Source organism: Oxyura jamaicensis, chromosome 4, assembly GCF_011077185.1.
Source record: "Oxyura jamaicensis isolate SHBP4307 breed ruddy duck chromosome 4, BPBGC_Ojam_1.0, whole genome shotgun sequence".
In the NCBI taxonomy this organism is placed as follows: Eukaryota; Metazoa; Chordata; class Aves; order Anseriformes; family Anatidae; genus Oxyura; species Oxyura jamaicensis.
In genome coordinates, this window is record NC_048896.1 from 55,505,781 (window position 1) to 55,533,166 (window position 27,386).

At 40.1% G+C, this 27,386-nt stretch overlaps 1 protein-coding gene across 12 annotated transcripts in view; it reads left to right on the plus strand.

The window, feature by feature from the left end:
- Positions 1-381: 381 nt before the first annotated feature.
- Positions 382-27,386, plus strand: part of INPP4B (inositol polyphosphate-4-phosphatase type II B) — a 302,822-nt gene continuing 275,817 nt past the window's right edge. For 3 of the 12 annotated variants that reach the window (XM_035324469.1, XM_035324467.1, XM_035324472.1), the window contains exons 1-2: positions 383-598; positions 5,165-5,213. The gene's annotated coding sequence lies outside the window, so the exon portion shown is untranslated. Of the gene's footprint in view, positions 599-5,164; positions 5,214-6,132; positions 6,387-27,386 lie in introns of those variants that run through there. The other 9 variants (XM_035324476.1, XM_035324477.1, XM_035324478.1 and 6 more) reach the window with 7 other exon arrangements.

A 27,386-nucleotide genomic window follows, 5' to 3' on the forward strand; every position in this document is an offset into this window, starting at 1 on the left:
TCAGATCATCTTGCTGCTCCAATCTGGCAGGCACTGCTGAATTTTCAGTTTTTTAGAAGTTGCTCGTCTTCAACCAGCTGCTGCAAACGGAGCCAAAATCTATTTCAAAGGAGGGTGTGAACTACTGTGTGAACTACTTCACCATAAAGCATTGTGAAGCTCTAAGGACTTCATTTTCTATTGCATCAAACCTTTTAATTTTCATCATGCGAAGTAAATAAAATGCTATCATGGTTAGAGGGAAAGTTGTTTTCAATATAAAGTACTGTCAGTAATTACACCAGTGGAGGGCAATGAAAATGTGAACTCAGCTGCTTCCTGCCAATTTTTCCCTTTGGAAAATGAGAAAATTGGGAACAGCTGGCCATTGGTAGGGATATTCTTTTTGTAGGCATTGCTGTCCTAGAAGACACAATTTTCTCTGTAGATAGTAAGGTAAAGGGAATAAATATAGAGTAGAATCGAATTTCCTGGTGTTTTGGGAATTGTCTTAAATAGAGAAGATTGATAATGTTCTGTTTGCAAGTAGATAATTGATTAAATTTTAAAAATAAAGCCCATAGTTTGAGTTGTAGTTTTAGGAGATGGTCATAAAAGAGTAAGTGTCATGAAATTGCTTTCTAGGCTGTGAGATTTCTTTTTTGAGAGAGAGATTTTCTTGACAGTTCATATATATATTTGTTGGTGGCTATCAATGCAATGCTTTAAACTAAGCTTATTCTTTTATTCCTTGAAATTTAGTACATGGAGGGAACATGGAGAAAAAAAAAGCAATAACAGTATCTTGTCAGTAAGCAGGGAGCTATGTGTTGTCTGTGTTTCAGCAGTCTGATGACTTTATTGTTTTAGACAGTAAACTAACTGCTGGCTTGGCCTTCCACCTTCTGTCCCAAACAAGTATTGCCGAAAGATATTGAAGTATTTTTGCCTTCTGAGATAAAACAAAGCAGGGTGACTTCATATATTTATTTAGGTAGAGGTTAAGTGCCTAAGATCCAGTAGGAGGGCTTGTGGCCTACAGAGATGTTCTACAAGAGTAGTCCTGATTTAAAAAACTTGTCTTTTGCCTTGTGTAAAAGCCAGTAAAAACACCCTTAAAGTCTGCGGAGTTTGTACTTATGGAACTGCACTGCCAACTTAGTTGCTGATCTGGACTCTTTAAAGCCTCGTATGCTGTATATTCATTTATGTTGGTGCAAAAGGAGCAGAAAATGAAAACTTTTTTATGCAGTGTCCCCCAATGCCTTTAGTACAAGATGCGAACATGTGTCTTGCTTGGTAAATTGATTCAAATTAGGCCTGGGAATTATTGTTATATTGGCTAGACCACTTGATGCAGTGGTTCTGTAAGCTTTAAAATAGGCCATCTGACATAAATCTCTTTTTTTTTTTAAAAAAAATAAAAAAAGCCACTCCATGATTGTGTTCTGAACAGTTGAATAAGTTTATATTTTTCAGCATTTTATATCATATGAATATGATGTTTCCAAGGGCATATTAGTGATAAGCTTATGTTTGTTGTCCTATGGAACTTTGGTCACTACTCTTTTTTTACTAAAAAAAAAAGGCAAAAATTGCATGGCAATAAATGAAGGAATTTGGAGAAAATGCCACTGAATAAGGATACAATAGCAGTGCAATAGTCTTCCTTCTTGGATTTTTAAGACTGACTTTTTCCTAACAGCAGGAAAATAAGTGAAATTACTGTCCAGATGGATGTTGATGATATAAATTTGCATCTTATATCTGATGCGTAGAACAACATTTGAGTTAGGTAACTTCGTTACAATAATTCCCTACTGGTACAATAAACACAATTAATATTCCCAAAGTGTAAAGGAAACAAATCTATCTATCTTTCAGCAGGAGGTGCAATCTACTCAGCACGACTTCACTTTTGTTTTTTTTATTATTATTATTTGCATTACCACCCATTTCTCATTTTGTACACAGTGTGATACTATCTCTGCAGTCTTTTCTCCAGTGCTTCTTTATTGTTTTTCATCATTGTCTTTTGATGAAATGTCTGCAATCAGTTGGGATAACTGAGGAAGTATGTTCCTTTGACACTGTTTTCTTCAGCCTTTTGTAGCATGCTACGTCTCACTTTCAGTTTCACCTCTGTTAGATCAGCTATACAGCTGCTCCTTTTCTGAGTGTTGATCCTGCAAGTTGTTCCATGTTGGCAGTGGCCCGCGTTGGCCTCCCTGGAGTCACTGGCACAAGGGATTGCCCTCACAGAGGAACCTGTACAGACAAGGCTCGGTTTCTTTCAGTGCTTCATGTTTTCCAGTTCCCTTGCAGAACCTAGTTCACCATCTTCTTGCTTCTTTTGCAGTTGTTCTGTAGCTGCATGGCAACACATGGATTGGGTATAAATCACCATTAGATCAGCAGGGTAACTTTTTTGTACACATTTATCATCAACGTTAGTAACAAGGTGCGAGGCACTGAGAGCCAAACTGTAGTTCACGGTCACTGATTTGCTGTTTGTTAAGAGCCTGACATAGTTCACAGATTTCAATTTTGTGCAGTAATCTACAGTGACGCTTAAGCAGGAAGCTGTACTACCAAAGTTCAGTCTTGCTTAGGATGTGTTTTTGGTGATTTTCATTCGGTGCTTTAGGCTTTGGTTCAGTGCCAGAAGCATCCTTTGTTTTCAGGCAGGGTTGTTGGTTCCACTGTGAGGAGGATAGTGGCTTTAAGGGGTGGGAGTGTTCAGCCACTGATAAGGGAATGGTTTATGCTTTTGTTATGATTTAATTCTTGAATCACTACTTCTTTGCAGTTAAAAAGCAGGTATGAATTCAATGTTCTTTGCTGTGCTGTGGCTATTATGGAGAAGCGATGCAATTATGCTATGCAGTCAGTCATACCAACTGTCCTGAGAACAAGCAGGCTTGCATTTTTACCCTGGCTGTGCCTTAAAAGGTGGTTGGGCAATCATGAATACAGAATGGTTTAAATCCTTCACAGTCATCCCCCTCCCCCATTTTGCTACTAAGCCTATATCTTACTGCTCTGCATTTTAACCAGGTTAGCATGACGTACCCAATTGCTTTTGGTGTATGTTTGGTTACCCTTTCCCTTGGTAAAAAAAATTATACAGAACATGGATCAAATATAATACGAAAGCTTCTTGGAAAGAAACCATTTTATCCATCCAAATGTGCTCTCAGCAAAGGCCTATAACAACAAAGATTTGCATTTTCTCTTGCTTAGTCGTTTGCTTTTCCTTGAAAATTTAGAAAATTCCTACCAGCCCTGTTATTTCCCCCTGCGCACTGGGAGACTTGGATAGCTTCCTACAGCTTCTCCCACAGAGAGACTCCACTCCGGCTGCTGACAGGCCATTAAATCCTACCTCTTTTTCTCATCCTGGAGATTTTGGTGATTTAGTGTTCTCTTTGATCCCAGGCCTTGGCCTGCAAATAGTAAACCTTACTAGCAGGACTGCAGAAGAGCAGGGAAATTCTCCAATAGCTCCACATGCTGTTCCTTTCAGAAGTTCTTGGTCTGTCACAGTTTAATTTCTTGTTTCCTCCCTCGCCTCCTTGTCCTCATCTTTTTCAGTAAGAAAGAGACTCTGCATTTGACTCTACAGTGAAATAGAATGGCATCAAGTCAGGAAGCTCAGATAGACTTCACATTTGTATGGTGTAACACAGGAGGTCATGTGTGAGAGTTGGGGTAGTAACTGGCTAGCAGAAAGGGAGAGATGTTAAAGAAAAACATTTTGATTTGGAAAATGTTGGGAAGATAGCAATAACAAATAACAGGAGAACTGTTCCTGCAGATGTTTAATTTTATTTATTTCTCCTGCTACTACAGTTGTCTGTTAAAGGCTGATGTTATTTATACCCGAATGAGTTCAATTATACAGCCAAGTAGCTTTGTTAGGGTTGTGTCTTGTGCTCTACTGGTGCAAGTCTGCATTGTTTTTTTTGAGAATGCTTTTATAGCTTCTCTGAAGCTTTCTGATGCATTTCTTATGAAGCACGGGTACATGCAGGATAAAATTTTCAAGCCCAAATGGATGCAGTCAGACACCCTAAATCAGACACCCTAAATCCATATCTAGGCACTTGAAACGTTTTTTTTTTTTTTTTTTTTTAAAGAGATAACGAGCACTGTAACACATTTGAAATAATTTTGAAGTCAATACTTTTGAAAATCAGATGACACTTTTTATGCTAAAGTGTAGTTTTGAGCTCTGAAAACTTTGACTGTGTGATGAAAAGGGCTTTAGACTACATACCATTTTAAAACATTTCAAAGGGGCAATAATAATCTTTTTTTTTTTTTTTTTTTTTTTTTTTTTCCCCCACACTGAAAAGCATATGTTAGATTTCAGAACAGGCATCTTCTAGTGACATTTTGCAACATAACAGAGAAGTCTAATCTAGAAATCAGGCTTTCCTTCCTGTGCTCTGCAGTATGACCTGCTGCATGACAAAGGCTCACTTAAGAAAGAAGTGTACTTGGAGGCCTTTTGATAACGGCTCACTGTATGTACAGTGTGCTATAAGAGCATGGGCTTGCTTTCATGTGAAACCTAACTGCAGACTAAACCTGAACAGTACTCAGCCCTTAAGGGAGCACAGAGAAGGAAACTTACCTGTAGTTGAACTAAATCTGGCTAACTTTTCCAAGTTCCCTTCTTAAAACATAGGTTTTACTTGGTGGCACTTTGAGTCTGCCAGTATCAATTCATACACCAGCAGGATCTTTTCTGCTACTTATTAGACTACAGAACATTAAAAATTGAACAAAAAGGAATATTATGAAGTAATTCCTGTTGTGAAAAGCAAAATTTTGTTCATGAGAGATACTCCAGAGACTGATCTCTGAATTTAAAAGTTTCATTTCATTATGATAGCTTGCTCAATATGAGTACAATTCTGCAAACACTTCTGTAGGAATAGCTTTACCTAAACATGTAGTTCCATCAATATACAAGATTTTTATGTATTACTTTTTAATGTTGAAGTGTTTGGACAAGGCAAGATCTCTCTTGTGCCTTCTCAGGGTTTTCCTTTCTATTTTTATGTAGCTTAAAATGCAAATACTTGGTTAGCTCCCCTTTGCTCCCAATTTTGTTTCTCTGTGTTAACTTTGTTTTGACTTCAAACTTTCGAAACTAAATCCATCTTGCTTTGCACAGGTCATCACCAGGCTTTGTCCTAGTAGCTGTCTGTAGATAAGTATAGGAGGTGAGCACATGTTTTAATATAGGAAACCCTAAAAATTAACCCTGTAAAAATGCTATTAAGTAGGCTGAAGTAACAATCTATTCTGTGTGAACTTGACCAATTTTGTATATGACCGTATAGGAGTTGCTTTTACAGCTCAAATCCCAAATTGTGCCCAGCTATCATGCAGAGAGAGTTCCAGCAGGATTACCTGAAGTTTCAAATACTGGAATTTATCATCTAGCTACAAAAGAAACAAGCAGAAAACATTTATTATATGAAAATTGTTGTTTACTAAGACTACTATCTTGCCTCACAGTGCCAACGGCCCTAAGGGCCGCGGGCGGGCTGCCTTGAGGGCATGGGGGCCGTGGACACTTTGTGGGACCCCCTGGCTATCAGAACGGGCCGAACCCCGTCCCTCCATCCCAAACTTGAGGCGCTGGCGGAGCTGCTCGCTGGCCCTGAGGGGTGCCCCCGTTTCCAGCCGTGGCAGGGGCAGTGCCTGACGCTACCCCTCGGCTCCCCTCAGTGCCCGTGCGAGGGCTGCCCAGCCCCGGGGAGGAGGAGGAGGAGGAGGAGGAGGAGGGGGGCACCCAGCCCGGGGCAGCCAGCCCTCTCCCCCTCTCCCCACCGTCCTCCCGGGCCCAGCGGGCTTCCACCACCGCCCCTCAGCAGAGGCAGCGGCGGAGGCCGGGCTCCCTCTGGGCGGCGGGAGGTGAACGGCAAGCGGCGGCTTCTCCCTCCCACAGCCCAGCGCCGGGCTCGCCTCCTTCAGCAGCGACAGCGGCGGCAGCAGCAGTGGGTCACCTCTGCGCGGCCGTGCCGTGCCGCTACAAGGCTACCGAGCCACACAGGCAGCGGGAGAGGCGGGTCAGCCGGCCGGGAAGCCGGCGGCGTGCAGCGGTGACATTGGGAGGAGGAGACTCGCCCGAAGGCGGCGCCGCGGGGCAGGAGCGCCGGTGCCCGCGGCGGGCGGGAGCCGCGACTCGCCCTCGCTGTGGCTGCGGCGGGGCGGGCGAGCCGGGCTTCGGGTGCCGAGGCGCCGAGCCCTCGGTCTCCTCCCGCTGCCGCCGCGCTGGAGGCTGCGGGCTATAAATAGCGGGCTGCCGGCCGCCGGCCGCCACACGCACGCAGGCAGCGGCGGAAAGTGCCCCGCCGGGCGGCCCCCCCCTGCCGCCCGCCGCCAGCCAGGTAACGCCGCCGGGGGCAGGCCGGGCCGGGCGGGGCGCGGGCGCTGCTTCCTTCTCTCCCCGCCGGCTTCTGGCGTGCAGGGAGAGCTCCGGAGCCGGGCTCCGTGCCGCCGAAGTCACTCCCTTTGCAAGTTTCTTAAGGTTACAGCCCGCCAGGCGTGCGGGGAGACGGCGGAGGGCGAGGGAGCGCTCGTCGGGGGTGGCCGCCGGGCTGAGCGGGGGGCGCTGGGGGCTGGGGCTGGGTCCGGAGCCGGCGCTGGGGGCAACTTCCCGGGGAGCGCCGCCGGGGAGCTCCGCGCCGCCTCCTCCTGCTGCTGCTGCCCGGTGCCGCCGTGCCTGGCCTGGACCGGCAGCCCCGGTCCTTCGGGGAGGCGCTGGGGGGCTCCAAGGGTGTGATTCGGAAGGGTTGTCCGTCCTGGTGGGGGTGCTGGGCGAGGGACAGGCACCGTAGGAGCCTCTAAGGGGTTAATTTTGGTCGAGTGATTGAGCTAGAGGGTACCCATCCCCATCTTGCGAATAACAGCATCTCCTGAGGTGTGATGGAAATCACGGGGAAGGTATTGCAGGGGAATAAGTTGGGCAGAGTTGGAACTTGAAATGCTGTCGGCCTGAAAAGAAAGGGACCGAGGGGTGGGAAGGAACGTACTGTAATTTCTGAGCTGCGATAGAGCAGGGTGCTCGCTCTTTTCCCCAAAATAATACACAGATTTTTGAAGCGTGAACGGCAGAGCTTGTGCTTATCTGTTTGCCAGGTGCCTAAAGCTAACCCAGTGCCTAGTTCGAAAAAAATAATAACAAAGAGATAAATAATAATAGCACCAAATCTTTGTGGAGCTATGTTTTCATCTGATGTGAAATTAATTCATCTAATGCTTCCATTGCTCTTCACCAGAGGAATTGTTTACTTGTCCATTAATGATGCGTTAAAATACATATACCGAAATCAGGCCCTATGTACGCCTTTTAAATCCAGCTTTGATTCTCAAAAATGAGACTAATTTTCAGTCTTCCCTGGTTTACAGGCACCCTCTATCTATATTTAAGAGATGTCTATATAGCAGAAATGATAAGGGAAAGCGTCTGTATTGCTCAGCCTGCATCAAGGCAAGAGTTTACGTAAAGAATTGGCTATTAATAAAGCCTTATATTCAGACAAGTATTTTACAAGTGTGGTAGCCTTTGAAAGGGCAGTGTTTCATTCATTTGATTTTTATGTTGCGATGTTTTAATTTTTGTTTTTAAATCTGTACTAGATTAAAGCACTGTGGATATCTTAGGTTTTTGTCCTGTGCACCTGTATATTCAGTGGGGTTTGTGCATGTGAGTCCTCATTACTGGAACTATCCATGCAGCACTGAATGCTGTTTACTTCACACGTTCTGATAATTACACAAATATTAAAATACTAGTCACAATGTTAATATGAGCAGAAATTAGTCCTGATGAAATTACAGCCCTGATGGCATTAGTGAGGAGAATGGGGCAGTGTTACTACTTTAGAATCCCTGTTCTTGCTTTTTTTTTATCTTTTTTTTTTTTCTCTTCATATTTTCCTCTGCTTTCTGACAGAGTTTCTACAGTGCTGAAGATTGTGTCTTCTTTTAAAAATCAGGCTTGTCTTTTGCTGGTTATTTTGGTCTTCCTAAGTCTTAGAGTTCCAGTTCTCCATGGGTTCTTCCAACCTTGAGGCTGCCTTAGGTTTCAGACCAGAGAAGTCTGCCTTCCAAGAAGTAAGGGATATTGGTCTGAGTGGGTGTATCCAGGGGCCTCCTGCAGATCCTCTTCTATGACCACCACTTTCTGGACAGAGGAGGCTGAGAAGGCAACAGGCAGGTGGGCTACTGTTGCAGGTGGAATAACGGTTTGAATAGGCCTAGGCCTATTCCCTAAGGGGTTTGACGAAATGTAGTGGGACTGATATATCTGATGAATTATTTAGCTTGTTACAGTTATATAGTTTTAGCATAGGACTTGTGCAGAGAAACATAAAAACAATACCTTTTGGATTTGTATAAAAGGCAACTTGCAAAGAGAGGCAAACAGGAAGGTAGGCAATTACTCAGCACTGACATCTCTTCACAATTTATGAAACATGAACAGTTCCTTAACTGTTGGGCAGTTAGCTATATTTTTCTTCCTAAGTAATTTATATTTTCACAAGCTTTGCAGTACGTCACATGTTCTGTGACTGAAAATTTTGGGGAATGGCTAGTTTGGTTCGAATAATTACATATTGATTATTCTTATGTGTTATGTTAATATTTTGTTGTTACTGGTGATGAATGACACTTGTTATTCATCACACTTTTGAGGAAGGATACCTTCTTCTAAAATCACCTGTATCAATATAAATCACATTCAATGAGATCCTCTTCCTTGGCTTTTAAAAAGAACTTGGAAATTCAAGACATGAAAATGGGGTGAGGGAGGGAGTGGGCCTGGAGCTTGAGCAGGGAGAGCTGGCCCCGGCCTCGCCAAGTCTGTGGTTTTGCTTACTGCTTGTCTAGGCTTACGAGCCCTCCCCAGCTTCTTGATTTCACTTACAGACCTGTCAGTCTCTCTCCAGTTCTGTCCCAGATTCTATGTCTCGTCCTTCAGGAGCAGTCACAGTTGACTTTGCTGTTCCAGCCCTGAAGGAGTTGAAGGAGTGTTTTTTTTTTTTTTTTTTTTTTTTTTTTTTCCTTAAGGGATGCCTAATTCTTCCTTAACTTTGCCAGATAAGGATCTGGTCAGTTAGCTTATCAGGCTCTTCTGGAGTTGGTAGTTGATCTGTTACAGAGAACCTAATGCAACCCTGAAAAGGCTGGCTGGATTGCGCAAGGTTTGTACGTGGTGCTGGACTTTAGCTCATAAATGTCTTTGCAGTGATAGAGGACTTTAATTAGACTTGCTTGTCTTGATACAAAATCCAAGGTGGCAATACAAAAAAGGAGCTGAGGTTTGAATTTTGGTTTCTTGCTGTTTGGAAGCCTATGTTAAATGCTTGCAAGCTGAATGTTAAGAAGAGCAAAAAGTATAAATGAATGATGGAGGATTCTTTATTGTTTTCCCCATAATGTGCAGAGGTACATTCAGATAATTTGTCCAGTTCCATTGCAGCTCAGTTCAGGGAGGGTTTTTTTTTCCCCATTTCTTGTATCATCATAAATTAACTGAAGACAGGTAGACTCTCAAACTGCAAACAAGATTCATACAATGCATCGTGCAATAAAAAATGCTGTTAGGAGACAGGATACATTGCATTTCTTCCAAGTCTTGTGTACCTTTTTGGCAAGGTATACCAAGATAACATACTGACAAGTGAAGTGGGCATATTGCGCTGCACATGGTATGTTTATTAATTTCTTCCAGGAGGGAGTGAATAGAACAAATTGTGTTCCCTTACTCTGTAGATTTTTCAAGTTTACAATGATAACTTCACACTTTATCATTCTTACACCTTTCAGCAATGAGTTTTCAAATGTTAGATGTCAATATCTGCAAAGGTACAGCTTAAAAATATAGAGCAATTTCTGCTTCCACAGTGTTTAACATTCAAGTTCTACAAACTTGCCATCCTCCTGAATCCAGAAGAGATGGGGCAGGACGTTTCTTTCATTTACAGTAGTTTCAAGTCTGTAGCTGCAGGGGAGGTTAATACTGATTTCCATTGATACGGATCCTAATAGGCTTTTTGCCTCAGCCTAACAAACTAAGACTCTTCCTCCTGTTGGTCCATGAGTTTGCCCCACAGGTTCATTTGGATTGTTTTTAGTGTTGAAGAAGGCACTATTTAATGAGAATTCAGAAGACAACATAAGCTAAAGGTGCTTACTCAACATAGTATGTGTCAAGCACATGGGAAACAGGATGCTGTTTATCAAGTTTGTTTCTTTGACAGGCTGAATTAGTACTCTGTTACTATGTGCCATGGCATTAGAAATGAAAACTGTGTTTTCTTGGATTTTTTTTTTTCTGCTCATTGTATATCGTTGTTGTTGTTGTTTTTTCTATGAAATTTTACCCTGTGCTGTGACCTCAGAGAAAACGTGTTCTGAGTATCGTAGTAAAGACAAACTGCTTTGTCTGAATGGGGAGCTGAACTATTTAACAGCATTTTTCTCCTGAACTTTTCATATATACAAAACAAAACCACTTTCTTTTTTATTGATTTGCTTAATTCTATTAGCTGTACACCTGCCAATGTGAGTTTCTTGCTTGCTGCAAGAATGTGAGTTTGGCAAACAGAGTGAAATCTCTTAATAAGAGGCCTTAAGAAGACCAGCTTTGCTTGTAATTATAAGGGGTAGATGTATAATGGAAAATTAAGAGAGAGAAACTCTTGTGGGAAATAAGCTTTTATTGTATTTTGACAGTTTTTCATGTACCATCAGGTTTTTGTATTGTTTAGTTATTCATAATCTGTGATCTTGGCACATTACAGCAATGCTAGTAGGATGCACTGTACTTAAGGTGCTTATTTCTGTTACGAAAATGACTCAGAAACATGAAAATGGGTATAAATGTCTATGAGCTAAATGTGACTTGGTATCTTGTGTATTTACTGCTGTGCAAATGGAGCATTAAGCAGAGCGCATCAACGCGCTGGTATTGTACAGTGCTTCTATTGCAGCAGTAACAGCGTGGCTTTGCCTGGGTTTTGTTTGCGTCGTGTACGTGTGCACAATTAAAGACAAGTAGGAACTGAGTTTTATAGGATAAAATGATTTTCTCTGCTGTAGTGACGTAGTTGTACTCCAAGTCTCCTTAATGAGTTAGTCCAGTTTGCACTTTGGATGAAAACAGAATTTGTTAAACAGAATAGGAGCTACTCTTAGATTTTGAGAATAGGGTTTCCTCATTTAATAGTTAAAAGAAAACCAAACAAAAAATAACTTTCTGATTGAGAATTATCAGAAATTTTTGAACTAATAATCAGGAAGTTGGAGCATGTATGAGAAGTGCCCTCCAGCTTTAGCCAAGTGAGCCCCCTGCCAATGCAGCTAGAGCGCGACACCACATCTGGAGCTTGGGTATTGCTGTCTGTTACGATACCATTTGTGTGGCTTCTATAGAATGGCCGCGTGACGTAGCCTCGCTGTGTTAGCTGGAAGTGGCATTGTTGGCTCGGTGGGGGAAGCTGATCATCAAGCCAACATCTCTGCAGTCCTGCACAGCAGCTCGTTCCGCAAGAGCAGTGTGATCGACCTCATCATGCAGCGATCCAGTGATTAAACCTTGGAGTAAAGGTACAGGGTGTAAATGATGAAGCAACACCTAGTTTCAAAAAATACAATGAAATAACCACTCTAAATCTAGACCTGCTATTGAGAAATACTGCTTAATTTCATCTGTAGTTTCTATAAAAGCACAGATGCTAAACCTGTGTTAATTTAGTTTTCATTTGGGGAATCTACATGAAATGTTTTTCCAAATGAATCATATCTGATGATTATTTAGCCACCGAGTTGAAAATAAAAGTATATAATTTTACTTTGTTGCACTTCTAGGCATTTTTTGGGGGGTTTCCTAATGCTGGTATCAGATATCTTTTTAGGTTTTGGTCCTAGAAACATTTTGTTTAAGCTGGTTATTGTAGTCTTATCCTCCCAGCAATTGTTTCCAAGTAATGAAAACAAAAACGGTGTCTGCTATTTTTATGGAAGTTATTTGGTTTTCAGTACCTCAGGTGCTGGTGGTCTGCTGGAAGCTTGGAACTTGTGAGGACAGTCTACGCTAGGTGGCACTGCAAAATACGAAGAAGCCACAAGTCATTTGGATTCTTAACAAACCCAGCAGAAGCTACCCCTCGTGTGGCTCGTTTTGTAGCTCTGCATGTTTCTGCTGCATGTACTCTTGTAAAATATAAAGTCACTTATTTTTCACTATCTAAATTTGTCTTGAGTTTGTTCAACTAAGAAAATATGTTTAGACAGCTACTGTAAGCTCACTGACATATTGTAAGTGCAGTCCAGAGTTTAATCTTTGTTAACTTGCTTGTGCGTTATTTATTGCTTAGGCAAACCAGGTGTGTAATTTGGAAGTGTTGAGTATTTTAAAACTAGGACAAAAGCATCAACTGATGAAACTGTTCTATAGATGAGACTTCATTTTGGTATTTGATACCTCTGTTAGGGCTCTTTATCATTTACATAGGTCTAGTAAGGATATGATTTTTTCAATTATTATTTTTTCATAAATTAAATTGAAATGTCCATAATCTCCAGGGTTAATTACTGATGCTAATTGCAGGTACTATTACAGTTTATTGTCTATCCTGTACAGAAAGTATCTGCATGTGTGTGAAGTTACATATATAAAACCAGTCACTGTGATGTCAGTCATCTTTGAATGGTATGATGTATTTCACTCAAAAAGCCCCAATGTATCTTAATGTTATTAAAGCATTACAGGGGCTTTTCAGTGAGAATGGGGGTTAGGACTTATGCTTGGGAGCAAAATGCATCCTCTGTTAGTGTACCTTAGAGTGCTTTCCAAGTTTCCTTTAGCAGTGTCTGATAAATCCGGATCAAGGTGAAGAAAAGAACGTTTACAATAAACTTTTAAGTCAGTTTTTGTACTGTCAAGATGCGATAGCCTAGAGATACATTTCCCTACTGAAGCATAAAAAGCAAGAGGGATCAGAGGACCCAACCTGTAAAGGTTCTGTGCAACTGCTCAACTGCTTTGTTATATATTTGCAAGTAAAATTAGAAAGTAGTCTGATGTAACACCATGAAAGCTTTACATTTTCATAAATTGGATTTTCTTTCTCTGAAAAAAAGAGAAGCCTCCTCACAATAGTGTCTTTGGAACTACATACTGGAAAAAACGAAGCTGTCCACGTGCTGGGATTATTCAATATACTCCGGCTGTCAAAATATACATGTAAACATATGTAGCACTTTGCACTGAAGTTAATCAGTAATTGATCTGGTGGCAAATTAGGCAGACTGTAAACATAATATGTCTGAGGAAATACTATCAGAAGTTGGGATTTAGTGAAATAGTACCTCCTTTTAAGTAGAAGATAGAAAAGTACTATAAAACAGTAACGGTTCCCTTTTCTTGCCTTTCTGCTGCTACTATAATGCTTTTCACAGAAGAAAACATCAGGTACCACCAGTACCTCCATTATCAGAATTTTGTAGATGATTTGCAGGATTCACCAGCAGAAAAAGCAGAAGTTCCAATAACCCTGTGCTTGGAGACATATTGCATATGTGTATATGGGTCTTCGAGTGACACAGGGAGTAGGGTCCCCAGACTTTTATGCAGTCTTTTCCAAATTCAACTTGAACATTTAACATTCATTGGCTGCAGTGAAGGAAACCTTGTGTAATGTCTCCTTGGGAGTCTTAGTTGTTGCTTGAACTCTAAGTATAAGTGTAGGTACCAAACCTCAGTTCTGATCTGTTTGGCTCAGCAAACAGATTTATTTATTTTTTTTGGTTGGTTTTCATCAACATTCTCAATGGACTGGCAAACAGTAGAAAACTTACACAAATGAAAAAGCATGCTAAACATCAGGGTATTCAAATTAAAAAAAAAAAAATGTTGTGGATGCTCATATTAATGTGATAGGAGTTTTCCTACAATTGCAGCTGGAGACTGGCCTAAAGAAGCATGGGAACCTGACAAAAGCATTCTGTGAAGTTATCAACTGAGTCACAGAGTGAAAAGAATACAGACACTGAAGCAAGATTAAATGGCAGTCTTTGAAATTTATTTTAAACCTGTATAAAAAGTATTCCAGAAATAAACTGTCTGAGGCCATGTCCAATGCTCTCACCTCCAACTGTGATCATGGGAAACTGAAATCCCTTTGTCCCGTTTGCTATAAAGATTGAGGAGGCTTGATCTGTGCAGGTGTGACAGTCTCAGTCCCGGTTGCTTTTTTCTGGTGTGTGTAATGTAATTTTAAAAAATATATTTTAGCCTGAAGGTCTGTCACCAGGATAGCAGGTGTATTTATTCTGGGCTAGCAGTGGGCTATAGTTTGAGGTCCACCAGTTTGTTCTCTAAAATGTTGCTCCCAAAAACGAGCCTCGTGGCTGTTGAAGTGCTGTAGGTGCTACTGCCCATTAGCGTGCTGTGTGATCGAAAATGCATCAGGCTGCCAAAGTACCCCTTTAAGTTTATTCTTCTTGCTAAAGTGATGTTACAAGGGAGGTAGATTTTTTTTTTCCCCCCACTTTTTGTCTGTGTGTGGCTGTAGATACATCTTTCTTCTCTGTTACTTGTGGTCATTGGTGCATAGAGGAGGAAATACTGCTACTAATCCTGCAAACGAGGGGGCAAGTCCCAGATTAACGTAAGCAATCAGAGGCTCAGGAGCTCCTGGGAACAAGTCTCTTCTCTCCTGAGGAGAGGGGAAGAAGGGAAGCCAACCCACCTCAAGTTCTGCACCTGTGCTTCTAGTACAGCCAAACCTTGCACAGCTCTTCCAGGTGGTAGCATTTGTCAGCTATTTCCTTTAAACAGATCTGAGGGTTGTTAAGGACCATGTTACAACTGTTTCCATGTTACTGGGAGAGGATACATTTATAATAATTATTTAAAATACCTAATTCAGCATGTGCTCATCTTCTTGAGCAGATTGTCCTAGAGTTATCTATGAATATTTATTAAGATTTATATCAACAAGCGAGCACAAAACAATTGTGCTCTTTTTTCAAAAGAAAAATTATGGTTACTCATTTCCAGTTAGCTGAAATACCCTTACCAGTCAACTTTGGTACATTACAATGGAATGACATACTTGAGCATTTTGCCTGAAGCAGTGATCTACTTTTTTTCTCCTCTATCTGATCTACTTCATCCAAAAAAAAAAAAACATAGTTCAGGTAAAGTGGGGTTTTACTTGAGGTTTGTGGCTACATCTTTTTGTTAATGATAAAAAAAAAAGCATAGCTCTGTCCTCATTAACTGTTCCAGTTCAGGGGAAAAGTAAAAACAACAACAAAAACACAAACATATGTGACTTTGGACTATTTTATTTCAAGTACTATTTTATTTAAAATACTGGTGAAGATCTAGCCCATGCCTGTGGGAATTTGTGTTCCTGTTGGATACCTTTTCAGTTCTGACAAACATCAGCTTTGAGGGTCTATTTTTGTGTTCTGAAAGAGCAATGTCTCCCACTATAGTTTGAAGGTTAAGGCAGAAATATTTTATTAAAATCCAATTACGAAGTGCAAGAATACTGAAAATATAGCAGAAGATGTATTTTTAGGCAATTTTAAAAGACAATACCAGTCAGTCAGTTATGACCCTAGTTTTTCATTTCTGTATTTGGAGCAGCGTTTCAGCTTTACATCCGGATGATTTGTTGGTTCTGCTATGGGAAATAACTCAAAAGAGCCTTTGTTGTACAGTCAGCAATGTCACACATCTCTCACCTCCCCAAAGTGATGGGAGCCGGTTCTGATCCCGTTTGCAGTGCTGTAAGTTCACTGAAGCTTGTGGAAGCACTCTGGAATCTTGGCCTTTGGTTTTGTTTTCTGAAACAATTTTCAGTTTCTTAGCTTAGTTTTAAAATGTTTTCAATTATTAGTAATATTACCCCTCTGTTGATGACTCTGGAAATGCACAGAAGGGACAGGATAGTCTGAGGGAGACGAAGTGCTGGTACCTTGGAAGCAAGCATGGATCCCATCTTGAAAACCCTCTATGGGCTGAGACTCATGTGTAGGTCAAATGTACTGCCACCTCGACAGGCAAGGTAAGATGCCTCTCTGTTGGAATGACAGCGAGGAACTGGAGGAGAGCTTGTGTCTGCAGAGCAGGGGTCCTCTGGGGAGCCATGAAAAGGTTGTTTAGTCCCTATGTGTGTTGAGACAACTTCAGTGCATCCCAGGGGATGACGAGCTGGCTGCCTGCTAATGTTTGCTTGTGAGACGGACTCCCTTGGTGAGGAGGGAATGCGAGAGGGTGTTTTGGGTCACAGAGGGTCTCTGGTGTCTTTAGTTTGGATTTGTGAAAATCCGACAAAAAACATTTGTGGTTCTCTTTTACTGTTTACGTTAGTGACAATAATGTTCCCTATTCCTTGTGTTTTGCTTTGTTCATACAATGTGAAACACGGAAATCAGGCTTTCTTATCTGTTGGCTTCTTTTGCCTGCCCAGGGCGGTGTCCTGGCTTCGCACGGTCTCTAATGCCTCCTTCCTGGACACCTAATGGGAAGCTTTCAGATCAGGACTTGCCTTTGAAACTGTTCTGCAGTGGTAGTCCTGGTGGTTATCTGGGAGATGAAAAGATTCGAGTTTGCTCTAATTTGTTCATAATAACTTGTTTGTTTCAAGTCTGAAGGAAGATGCAATGTAAGTTGTATTTAGAACTACTGTCGGTCAAGTGGACCTTGGACTAATTTAAAATCTATTCCCGTGTATTGTTCAGCTCTCAGATTTTATTTATTTTTTTAATGAAAGGTGCACATGGTTATTTTTGGAATTTAATAAGAACTATTCAGCGTGCCTGTGTTCATTAGTGAAGAAAGCTGTGGTATGTCACAGACTTTGAGTTAACTTGTTCTCTTAATACAGTCAGTGATACTGCTCCTTTTTCACACGTGGTGATCTTTCAGCTAGTTCTATTTCTGTTCAATTAATGTTGTCTCCATTCTACCCCAGTGAAGGATATTCATAGCTTTTAGACTTAGTTGTCATCATGCCCAAGCTGCTTACAGGACCAGGCAGTGTAAGCCAGGACCTGGACTTGAGGTGGGAGTTGAGTGCAACTTGTCGTGATATTCATAGTAGAATTGTCTGCATCTGACAGTTGATAGAATCAAACCAGTAAAACAAAATTCTGATCTTGTAGTATCTATAGGTAGGAAGTGTCTGTATGTAAGTGTAGGTCATGGACTGCAGTGGACCAGGTAAATATAGTATAAATAAATTTAAACTATAAACTTGAAGACTCCATCCATTGACCTATATATGTGAGGGGGATAGAAAGTGCAAGTACCTGACAGAGACAGACAGACACATAATACTTTGTTTGCTATGCCACACAAAAAAGAAATGCCTTAACAGAATTACCAGGCAAGGAGGAGAAAATTAAACCATCAAACACAGGGAATTTCACGGCCATTGTGGGTAAACAACTCTGGCTGCTCCAGGCAAGGGACCAACTTAATTAAAAAAAAAAAAAAAAGAAAAGAAAAGAAAAAAATCTAATTTAGTCAACCCTTTTCTCAATGAAATGTGTTGGAAAACCATTAGTCTTTCTACAGAGATTAACACTTTGCCTACAAGTGCAACAGAGTTTAGAAAGGGAATGTTCTGGACGTTCTTTGGCATTACTTTAAAAATGTATAAACAGTATGTTACTCAAAAGTTATTTTTTCTCTTAACTAGCTTATGTTTGTTCCTTTTTTCATCATAAAATATTTAACTTACTTGTCCTTTTCTAAATAAGGAGAAAGTAGAGATCTATAGTAAGGGCTGCATTCTCTTTTTGATTCTGGAGAGAGCAGTCTTGTTTACTGGAAGATAAATAACTTATGATGTGTCTACTAGTCCTTACTAGGTAGTCCACAGGTGAAAAACTACCTTTTCTCTCAGTTGCTCTTGATGATATATAGCTAATTAAACTTTGTTTTTCTCAGTTCTACCAGTATGTCTAACAGAATACATTTTTCTTGAAGAAAAAAGCCTTATCTCATTTATGGATAATGGTAGATGTAATGAAATAGGGACTGTTAGAAAATATGCTTAGGTATTTAAAAACCAAGGGGTGGGGGGGAGAAATCCTCAAAACTCTTTTGTATTAATTTATTTATCTAGTTACAGCAGCCAATGTAGTGTGTGTTTGTTTATATACTGCTGTGGTTTTAAATGCAGGAAAGGAGATCAGGGAGGAGAGGCAGGGGGGATTTTGAAGCTCTCTATATGCAGAGTGTAGTCTCGGTATGATTCCAGGTCTAGGGCTGTTTAACACTGAAAATATTCAAAGAAATTCACTGATTATTAAAAACCTGTTTTTTTGGGGGCTGGCCTCTGGATAATGTCTGAGTGAGCTGGAGCAGTACGTCATCTCATGCAATCAAACGGTTCGCACTGGGTTACCCAATTCATGATGGTGTGGATGCTGCCTTGGCTGCGAGCCTTGCCCTGTCAGTTACTGCGCTGCCACTTGAACGTATTCATTAGCCCACGAGAAGCCTGTGCAGATCCTGGCAATGCCTGGATTGTCTAGGGAAACCCTCGGCTGCTGGAGTAAAGATGAGTGTTGATGCAAGTTTGTGAGGCTGGGCTGGAACTGGGGCTGCGAATTGTAAAACTTTAAAATCACCATTAACCTAAATTCAAAATGAATCAATGTAATACTTTAAGCCTTCATTCTGAAATATTGCTACTTGTGCTTGGCTTCCTAATTTGTTACTGAATATATGATGTGATATTTGCAAATAGTAGCGTTACTTTAAAAATTGCTGTTACTGGTACATTTAGATGCATTAGTCACTGACTTCTACTACAGTCTGGAAGAAGTTAGAACTGAGCTGTCCAGGCTCATATGGAGTGCTCATGTATAAATGAATGTATTTAAAGGGCAGCCAGGGAGAAAACGCAGGCATGCCAGGTGTACCTGTGAAACCAAAAGGAAGAAGTCAACGTTCTCATGAGAAACGCCTGCTGCTTACAATAAATTAATAGTATGTAATGAGTTTTCCTGTTTTGTCTAGTTGCACTACTGCCTTGTGCCTCTGACATGATACTGTAAATGCTTTGAATTGGTCTGTGTGAAGGTGTTTATCTTTGAGCTCGGTGGGGCAGTGATTTTTGATAACAGCAACTAGGTTCAGCTTCCATTTCATGTTATTAGGAGGAAGTTATTTAATCCATTTTTCATTTTTGCAAGTAATTTTACAATATTACTTTCAGTTGGGAATTTCACTTAAAATGTGAATATTCTTAATGTTAGGAGTAATATTAAGGACCATTAATATTTAATTCAGTGTTATAAGAAATGGCATACGATCATTTTTGCAAATGAGGTAGGTAAGAAATCTCTCATAATGCCATAATTTTGGTGCTTATTGATTGCTCCCTGCCTAATGGTTAGAGCATGATGTCTTCCTTTTTATGTGTCTGCCAGAAGTTAGATTACATTGGAACTAAATAAACACTAAATCACAGTGAATTCAGATTGAGACCCATATTTGTTGATTTTTAAATTACCTTAATCCTGAGTAAATTGAAAGTTCTCATCTGTGTCAGTGCTGCAGTGAGCTCTGGACTGGCACGGTTCTTAATTCTGCACTGGTCTGTCCCTGGCACTTGATATTTTACAGCTCTGTTTCGCATTTGTAGAAAGAGGACATAGGGTGATCTTGTTCAATGTATGTTCCTAAGAATGTCACCCTGCAGAGCAGCTTGCTGGTCATAGTTGGTGACCAAACTAAAACAGAAGGTTCAGATCAGACCAAGAAATTGACCCTTATTAAGGTCTTCACTTTTAAATATTTATCCTTACTAAGAACAAAAGAGATTGGTGGTTTTCAGACCACGTCTGCTGTTATTGTTTAAATATCTGTTTAAAAAAGATTTCTGGTAAGGTTTCTTGTTCCCTTACTGAGGTGCAGGGGCTCTCTTTTTTGTGCTCTTAGCTTCTTACCAGTCCACTTTGCTATTCTTAAGCTTAGTCAAAACACAGCATCGCTAAGAATAGTTTGATGATGTGGTTACAACTATGTATTGCCATATCGTGAAATCATATGTTCAGCTATGCTAACCTGCACTTCTTCTTTCTTCTTTGTTTCTTTAAAAGTAGTGTTTTTTTTGTCTTAATGTTGTTCTTCACACTAATGCAATGTTGTTCTTCACACTAAATACAGGAAGGTTAATTAATTTCCTTTCAACACAGAAATATAGAGTTTCTGTCTGAAAAGATTTAGTGGAATAAGTAACACCTTGCTTTAGATACAGCCTTTTAGAGAGTTTCTATTTTCATATGGAAGAAAATGCCATGTTTACCTGGGAAAGTTTTGGGAACAGTGTGGATAGAGTCACTGTTCTGGAGAAATCTTGTATCGGGAATGGTGGAAATCTAGCATTGTGGAATGGAAGATTAGATAGTGCTTTAATGAGAGCCAGAGATAATTGAATTTACAGTTGAGTATGAAGGATTAGAATGAGAGTTGTTACTAAGGATGACAAGAGTGGGCGCTAACAGCTTGGAAAGCTGGAGGTTAAGTGATAGTCCCTTTGCTCTGAGGAAGAATTCCCTTCCTGCCGAGGAAGAATTGATAGCCCCTTCCAGCTGAGGAAGGATTCTGTGATTCTGTTGTCTTTTTCTTCCTCAGTTTTTGAGCCTGTTTTTCTGACAAATCCTATTAATTCAGTCGTGAGAAAAGGCAGCCTAAAATTTGAAGTGTAGTTGTGTGAGGAAATAGTATGAGTAGTAACAAAGTTAATCTAAACAGTTTCATCATATGTCTTTGTCTCCTGTGTTGAAGGTGGTGATGATAAAAAAAATTTAAAAAAATGATAGCAGAAATCTTTGGGCAGTTTGAGAAACTCTTAGACGAGAAAAATGAGAAATGACGGGAATGCTGGGAGAACAATCGAAAAGATGACATTTCTGTATTTCTCCTAGTCTCTTTGGTTTTCCTTATAACACTTAAGTTCAGCTTACTTCAGGGCATGGCACATAGTTTTTTTTTTTTTTTTTTTTTTTTTTTTTTTTTAATTTCTTTTTAAAAACATGAAGTCCAGACATGCATGACCAAGCAAAAATAACCCCTCAACTGCATCTCAAAAGTAGTCTTTTTTTTCACATTACATTCATATGCATGTGTAGATATGACATTGGAATAAATGTAAAACCAAACATTATAAAAATAAGTTTGTAAATAGAATGCAGTTTATTTGGATAGTCCACAAATAAGTTGCCTCATGACTATCAAAAACCTTGGGCAAGCCATAATCTAAATGCTAGTTAAAAAAAAAATAAATCCAGTTGCCCGTTTCCATTGGAAGAGAATGGGAAGTGATGGTAATTTTTTGATCCACCACAGGAATAAGTAAAATTAATTATGTAACCTTAATCTATGAAACTAAGAGCGATCCCTTATCCTGCTGGAACAGGATGATTGATGAGAAGGCACTTGGACAGTGGGCATGTTTATCAGTATATCATTTGTTAGATGGAAAGAACGCTTTGTTCTTTTAACAGATGAGAATTGGATCATCAATAAGCCATCAGAAGACTTGGAAATGTATGCTGTAGACAGGCAAGAAATAAAAGGCTAATGGATAAAAAGAGAAGTGGAGTGCTTTCAGTTTTTTCTTCCTTTATAGGCTTATAGTGCAACAAATCCAATGTCAAACTATTTTAAAATTCTTATTCTTAAATGCAGTTTGGTTGTCCTGTATCCACCTAGTGGATCCAGTAATCCAGTGTCCTGAAAAGGTGCTAAAAAGTTCCTCATTTGTACGGTTAATTTTCTTCATCTCTTCTTACTAGGGAGACAAAAAGTAAGACAAAGGAGCAAGCAAAGTCTTCCCAGGTAGTATTGGTTTCCCTCATGTGGACTAAGAGTGGTAAGAGTATTCTGTAATCACCAGATACAAGGCAGTGCAGAGTACTGTGCTGGGCTGGAATTGGCGTGCTCCTGTCAGAAGCTACTGGTGCTTTCCCTGTCCTGCTCTTTAATTTCCAGCAAAGGAAGGGGGCAGAATTGGTTCTGTGGAACTCAGTCCCCTGATGACAGAAAAAGAGGCAAATTATAGTTTTCTGGGACAATAGGCTAGGGGCCAAAACTTACGGTTGTATTTTTAACCACTTTTTACTGTGATTTTTTTAGTTGTTTAGTTTTAGTATGCAAATTACCAGTCAAGTCTATTAATTGTTTTATCAGCATCCATGGAAATGAAATGAAATGGGAGAAAATGCAGCTGTCAGTTGGAGCTGTGTTCAGATAATGACTGTAAAATTTGACCTCAAGCAAGGACTCTTTCTGTTTCCTTTCCTGTGGGTAATAGATTTGATGGAAGCATTTTAGTATGATAACATTTCAGAATTTTGACATCTATTTAAATAGATATGGACTACATGCTTGGATCTGTACTTAGCCTTTCACTTAACCTGAAGACTTATAAATGCAAACAAAACAAATGAACAAAGCATTCGGTGAAGTCATCTTGAATGATGCCTGTCATGTGGGAAAAACAGCAAACTGACTGCCAGAAGTGTGGCAAACACTGGCAGACCTAGAGGTGACAACCCCAGCTATGGCCAAGTATGTTGTAGTATAACGTGATTACTGTAAATACATATTAGTTGGCAAGCTATAATTTCAGTGTTTTTGCATTTTAAATGTTCTGGTTTAGATTAATTAGGCAGCCATGAATACTGCTGATGTGTCTTTGAGTATATGAAATGTCCTAGAACAGTTTTCCGCCATCTCTGTTGTGTGGCAGCTGATGACACAGCTGTCTTGGTGTGACAAGTCAGTCTGGCACTGCTGAAGCCAGAGCAGGGCTACTGAGGAACCTGAGAGATGTTTTGTCCTCAGGGCTCTTTTTCTATAACTAAATAGATCTGAAGTACAGTGCTGGATTTGGGGAACGTGGAGGATGGGGCTGTTATATTTCTCTGGGCTCAGTTGGGATTGTTCAAATTTATATTTGTTTTGTGCTGCTGCCTCACAGTCTCTGTGCTGCTCGGGTTAGTCAGGCTGTAAGGTACTTTGGGTAAATTGCTTCTGTTGTGCTCAGATTGGCTTCCGTCACCCCCCTCCCTGGTGTAAAGGGGGATGTAGGACCATTCTGTTGCTGAGAAGAGGGTTTGGTTTACTACTTTCCAAGTTACAGCTTCTTTAAAGGAGTAGCCCCTATACTGTCAAGTTTTCATCCTTTATTTTGAGCTGTAGATATGCATAAACCTTTTCTTTCTTGACATGGTGATGACTCCATGAAAGCTCTTAGGCTGCTTGCATTGTGTAAATGCATTTTTGATCTCCTTACTGCTGAGAATACATAATACACAATTCAATGTACTCCCCAGACTTTGCTTCAGCACTGAAAGAATACTTAACTCACAATTTGAGTTTTAATTATTTCTTGAAATGTAAGTGAAATGGTAACTCACCTCAGCATGAGGTGCTCTACTGAGAATGTGAATCTAATTAAGAATTTTTCTCAAAGTTACCTTCAATTTTTCTGTGAACGGAAGCTTTTAATAAAATTTCTGACTGATTCTCCATAGTGGTTTTTATGTTCTCTATCAACAATACTTAGATCTAAGTTTTAATCTGGGAAAAAAAAAATCAGTGAATTGATCAGTTGTTGCTTTTTGCTCCTTTGTCCATTCAGCTCAGTTTGATTTGTGCTGGTAGCAGCAGTAGAATGGAAGGAGCAGGGAAATAAATTGCTGGTTCTGCGTGTCTCCTGACCAAAGTGTTTGTTCGTTAGTTATTCCATTCTTCTTTTCCTTCCAGTCAGGGCAGCCTGTGCAGAAATGAATCTCTTCAAAGTGAGCGAATATACCATTTATAGTGCCATTTTCATCCAGGAAATGGAAAATTACTTTCTCTGGGGAAGGCACTAGCGTTCAGACTCATTTCTAATGTCTTTGCAACTCTAAGAAAATAAATGCGCCAAGCTGTCAAACCTGTAATCGCTGTCCAAGAACTCGGTGATTGTTCTCAGGCCCAGCGTGTAGAATCTGAAATTTGTCCATTTGAAAACAAGTCCTGTGAGTAAGCAGAGGTCTCTTGTTTAAAAATTAAGTATATAATTGACCTTTCTAATATATCAAATGTTTGCTCCACAAATATGTTATGAATTGGCTGATTAAATCCTATTTCAGTCTTTACTTTCAGGTGGCCCAGTTAACCAAAATGTGTACAGTGGAAATCTGTGGTGTAAGAGAAGCAGACCTGGACTGAAGTTGTACAGCCATTGATTAGTCGAGAGATCAAACACTGAAAAGCAAAGCATTTGCAAGATCAGTAGTACCCATCTGTCTGTCTGCCAGGGCTTGTTTTATCTACCAAGGTGATGAGAAATATAAAGAGAAATGGGAAATGTAGAGCAACCTTGTAAAGACTTCTGCTGAGGAACGGAAAGCACAACAGGATGGCAGCAGGCTGTAGTTAGCCACGTCTAGTCTGTAATCAGACTCGGTGGGGCAGATTAGGTGTTCTCATAGAGGGAACACGACTGGAGAAGATTGGCAGGAGAAAACAACACAGATACTGACGTGACTGGGCTTAGAAAATCAGTATTCCAATTCGATAGAGGAATGTGTTTTGTTCTTGAATGTTTTGATTAAATTTTAGGCTAAGAAGTAAAACAAAACTGTCCTCTAGACATGGCACTGATTCCTTTCAGATTTTAGGCAATGTCTTATTTGCATACATTTATCTACTCGATTATGTGTTTTCGATTTGCTTAATGGTGGTGATCAGCTATGCTATTACAAGAATTAATCCCATCAGGAGTGGTTTTTCAAGTATGGAGAACCATAACCAGGGATTATGATTCATCCATGTTTAAAAGAACCATTCAGGCATTAAACCCAAGTTTTATTACTGAACATCCTGAGATCCCTACCCCTGGCTTAGTACAGGGGGATATGAAACAGCAGTAGAGAGCAGGCAATGAGCTCTGCCGCATCGTGCCATAGTGACTGGGGAAGTTACTGCCTGGGTTTGTTGGGTTGTTGGTGTAGAGCAGCAGAGGCAAATGCTCATCTGGCTCTTCAGCTGCCCCTGGCCTCAGCCAGGTGGTCTAGTTTGTGACGGTAACAGGGTTCATTTGTGTCGAATTGCAGATATTGAGGATCAGCATATCTTGATTTCTGCTGCCAGCTTGTTGTGGGGGTGCTGCTGTCTGTAAGCAGGGAGGAAGTTTAGCTAGGGGTGCTGATGCTCTCCATTGTTGGAGTGGCAGGACAGAGTGAGCATGCATTGTCTGCTTAGCAGAAAGTAAGTTGTACGGAAGAGGGAAAGAGAAGAAGTGATCAACTCAACGCTGGTTTCTTCAAGTTAGTGTTGTGACATACTGAATCCAGGTAAGGTAGTTGGGTGTAATTGTTTTGCCTTTAAAAGTAATTCTTGTCTATTCTGTAGTAAGTCGTGCTACTGTTTGCCTTGTTTCTGTGCTCAGGCTGGTCCTGACTTATAAAAGGGAAGCTTTCAGAGGTATCCAAAAGTCATTTGACCTTACAGAGTGGCCATGATTAGAATATAGGCTCTATGTCATGTAGCAGCCTCAAGAAGACTATAGCAAATGTGTTGCCAGTATCAGTGAGGTTTCCTATAGAGTGAGAAATCTGATTTAGTTTAAGGTAACTATAAAAGACTGTTAATAGTGTGAATGTTCATTCTGCACCAATATAAATCCCATGAAAGTAACTGTAGGCATCCATTACTGCTGCTTGTTAGATTTGTTTGGTACACGCTTCTGGTTACACAATGCCTGGTAGCTTTGTGTTTTCCTTGTGCCTTTTTCTCTCTCTTTTTTTTTTTTTCCCTCTTTTCTTACTTCCCCACAAATCAAAAAGTCAGAAAATATACAAGTTTTGGCCCTGTCCACATCTACAGAGCTCTGGGAAGGAGAGCATTGTTTGGAGGTTCTCACTTGAATCAGATTTTCTGAAATGAAGGGTTTTTCAAGCCTTTTAAGGCACATTTCACGAACTTCTGACCATTGTTGTCTTAACTGTAACTAAATAGAGGAGACCACAACCTCATTAGTCAACATCACAATATTAATGTCATCTATAGAAAACTGTTTTGGCTCAAAGTTCTGGCATTGTAGCACTAAGTGAAAAATATTATTTGTGATTATGGCAAAGGAAAATAAGTATGCATTGGGGCACTCACATTTATTTGCCCTTTGTGTTGTAACCAGGTGAGGGTAATGTGAAGAGCACATGCTTACAAAGCTATTTTTGCTGTGCTGTTCTTATGTAGTGCCTTACAGCTTCTTGTTCTGGTTTTGCCTTTTACTACTGTCTAGAGAAGTAAAGACATCTGCAAACAGTAGTAGCTCACCCCTTGCTTTAAGATGACCTGGCTGCTGTTGGTGTTTGTAGACCCTTGTAGTAGTCTTGAGGCATACCCGCTTAAGGGAAAAAATCTGTTGTGGGAGGTCAGAGTCACTGCTTTCAGTAGTTCACCTAACTGGGTGTTGGTTCAGCATCTACTGGTTAATGTTGGGAATTGCCAGTGTTTTTTTCCAGATTGTTAAATGGCATCACCAATTAGCCTTAAAGGGGGTAGAGAGCTATGTATCTGCAATCCGGACCATGATTGTTGTCCTGTTTACAATATTCCCTTTTAAGTCCTGTAGCAGAGTAAGTAATTAACATGTTATGTCAACCTTTTTTGTTGATTTACACTTCTTGTTGAAGATAGCACAAGTCTGGAAACAGCATAGTTGCAGCAGCAGAGAAAACATGGGTGGTTTTTAATTTAGGGGTGTCATCAAATTGTATATGTATTTGATTGGGGTTTATTTAAAATGAAGAAAAAAAAGAATCCAAAAGAAAACCCCATCCTCTCTTGGTCTCCTGTTTTTCCATGTTTCTTTCTAATCTTGTTCTTCAACAGTTTGTCTAAAATTTGCAGGCTTTCTCCTAAATACGCAAAATACCTAACAGTATACTATAAGATGAATTATTCTATATTTCTAGTAACATAAGATACATTAATAAATTAACTTGGACGTAATACTGGGCTCACTTCCTACTCTAACAAGAACTCTCTGTGAAGTAGTTTGTTACCCTTCTAGTAATATTTATTTATGGCTTATGTTTTTTTCTACTTTAAAGTGTATCATATTGCTGAAATCGTTAAAACTGCTTTGTACTGCCAAAGATCCAGTAATATCATGCAAGCTTTGTACTTGCTGATAATTCTTTTCTGTTTTGATTGAGTTTTATAGCTTGCATATTAGCACTGAATAACAAAAGCCTCTGTTTTTTTCCCAAATAAAATTTGACTTAATATTGTGCAGTGATAAATAGCTTTTTTTTTTTTTTTTTTTTTTTTTTTTTTTTTTTTT